Raw genomic sequence first — 3,223 nt, 5'->3', positions numbered from 1 at the left:
AGGTCAGACGAGGTGAGGGTACTGGCATTACGACTGTGGGGGAGAGGAGAGGTGGATAACAGGTCAGACGAGGTGAGGGTACTGGCATTACGACTGTGGGGGAGAGGAGAGGTGGATAACAGGTCAGACGAGGTGAGGGTACTGGCATTACGACTGTGGGGGAGAGGAGAGGTGGATAACAGGTCAGACGAGGTGAGGGTACTGGCATTACGACTGTGGGGGAGAGGAGAGGTGGATAACAGGTCAGACGAGGTGAGGGTACTGGCATTACGACTGTGGGGGAGAGGAGAGGTGGATAACAGGTCAGACGAGGTGAGGGTACTGGCATTACGACTGTGGGGGAGAGGAGAGGTGGATAACAGGTCAGACGAGGTGAGGGTACTGGCATTACGACTGTGGGGGAGAGGAGAGGTGGATAACAGGTCAGACGAGGTGAGGGTACTGGCATTACGACTGTGGGGGAGAGGAGAGGTGGATAACAGGTCAGACGAGGTGAGGGTACTGGCATTACGACTGTGGGGGAGAGGAGAGGTGGATAACAGGTCAGACGAGGTGAGGGTACTGGCATTACGACTGTGGGGGAGAGGAGAGAGGTGGATAGAAAGGTATTCAGAGCAGGGTTGAGGTCAATTCGAATTGAAGATACAAATTTCAGGAAGTGATTTTAAATGTAAATAAAAAAATGTAAAAAAGGTTGAAATAAATAGTTTCTCCTTATCAGTTAATTCAGAAAAGATTGAAAATGTATGTATTTTGCTTCTGTTAATTATTTGGATTCTGTTTATTTCCTGAATTGACTGAATTCAATTTGAATTGACACCAACCCTGACTCAGAGGAACCTTCCTCTATATGTGATTTGCTAGATGTGCAATGGCATACACAAACTACTAGCCTTCTACTCCAGGTAAACTACACATTACTATATTAACACAAACTACTAGCCTTCTACTCCAGGTAAACTACACATTACTATATTAACACAAAACTACTAGCCTCCTACTCCAGGTAAACTACACATTACTATATTAACACAAAACTACTAGCCTCCTACTCCAGGTAAACTACACATTACTATATTAACACAAAACTACTAGCCTCCTACTCCAGGTAAACTACACATTACTATATTAACACAAAACTACTAGCCTCCTACTCCAGGTAAACTACACATTACTATATTAACACAAAACTACTAGCCTCCTACTCCAGGTAAACTACACATTACTATATTAACACAAAACTACTAGCCTCCTACTCCAGGTAAACTACACATTACTATATTAACACAAAACTACTAGCCTCCTACTCCAGGTAAACTACACATTACTATATTAACACCAAACTACTAGCCTCCTACTCCAGGTAAACTACACATTACTATATTAACACCAAACTACTAGCCTCCTACTCCAGGTAAACTACACATTACTATATTAACACCAAACTACTAGCCTCCTACTCCAGGTAAACTACACATTACTATATTAACACCAAACTACTAGCCTCCTACTCCAGGTAAACTACACATTACTATATTAACACAAACTACTAGCCTTCTACTCCAGATAAACTACACATTACTATATTAACACCAAACTACTAGCCTCCTACTCCAGGTAAACTACACATTACTATATTAACACCAAACTACTAGCCTTCTACTCCAGGTAATGTGCAGTATACAGTATAAAGCAGATTATGAACTGGGTGTTTAGAGCCCTTAATGCTGATTGTCTGAAAGCCATGCAATATCTGACCGCATACCATGGGCATGACAAAACATATATTTTTAGTCTTCTAATTATGTTGGTAACTAGTTTATAGTTGCAATAAGGCACCTCATGGGTTTGTGGTATATTTTTTACTATTACACTTCAAATTACAATTCAATTACAAAAAAATACAAACTGTAGGACATCACTACAAATATATTTTTCTCTGAAGAAGCATAAAATAACATTAAAGTAAAAAGTGAAAGTACTAAAATGAAATACATAAAAAGGTGTTGATGTAGGTTGCCAGATGCTGAAGGGTAATCCTTTCATTAGGGTAGGACAGGAGTTACAGTAATGTGCTGAAGGGTAATCCTTTCATTAGGGTAGGACAGGAGTTACAGTAATGTGCTGAAGGGTAATCCTTTCATTAGGGTAGGACAGGAGTTACAGTAATGTGCTGAAGGGTAATCCTTTCATTAGGGTAGGACAGGAGTTACAGTAATGTGCTGAAGGGTAATCCTTTCATTAGGGTAGGACAGGAGTTACAGTAATGTGCTGAAGGGTAATCCTTTCATTAGGGTAGGACAGGAGTTACAGTAATGTGCTGAAGACTAGACTGACAAGATTCTGACAGTTTTACAATGATCTGGTATTACTGGAATACATTATGCTAGTGTGTGTCTGTGTGTCTGTGTGTCTGTGTGTCTGTGTGTCTGTCTGTGTGTGTGTCTGTCTGTCTGTCTGTCTGTCTGTCTGTCTGTCTGTCTGTCTGTCTGTCTGTCTGTCTGTCTGTCTGTCTGTCTGTCTGTCTGTCTGTCTGTCTGTCTGTCTGTGTGTGTGTGTGTGTGTGTGTGTGTGTGTGTGTGTGTGTGTGTGTGTGTGTGTGTGTGTGTGTGTGTGTGTGTGTGTGTGTGTGTGTGTGTGTGTGTGTGGAGAGATTCCATGTGTCATTAATTTACTTCCTTGTGCAATATTAGGCCTACGGTAATATATCACATGAGATGCAGCCTAGTCAACACATGGAGCATAATCATTAGTTTCATTGTCAAGAGACAATGAAAGGATGTTCAGAGTTATACAAATGTAACCTTGATTATGCAACTATCCTTGAGCAAAGTCAAAAGAAACACATGCAAATTAAGGCCGTGTGGAATATCAGAATGTGCCTTGTTTCTTAGAACAAATCTGTGGGGACATTCTATAATGTTTGGAATCTGGCACACCATTCATATCTCTGGGTCTACCGACCAGAGAGAAGGAAATCATTTAGCTATTCTAGCTGCATTGTAACATCAATATTTATGCTTTATTCGCCTTGCTTTGGTCACACTGTCCATGCTAGCCAGGGGTTCCAACGTTGTTAGTGCACAGCCTAATCTGTACCATCAATTTCCAACGGCTGGACATTCATGGAAGTCTTATTTAAGCTGACAACTGTTTAGACAGAGTAAACACAGCAAAGTCCTGCATGTTGGCTTGCAGAAGAAAGACAGCCTCGCATGTTTCA

The sequence above is a fragment of the Salmo trutta genome, chromosome 10 (assembly GCF_901001165.1).
Source record: "Salmo trutta chromosome 10, fSalTru1.1, whole genome shotgun sequence".
Taxonomy (NCBI): domain Eukaryota; kingdom Metazoa; phylum Chordata; class Actinopteri; order Salmoniformes; family Salmonidae; genus Salmo; species Salmo trutta.
This window is presented reverse-complemented; position numbering follows the sequence as displayed.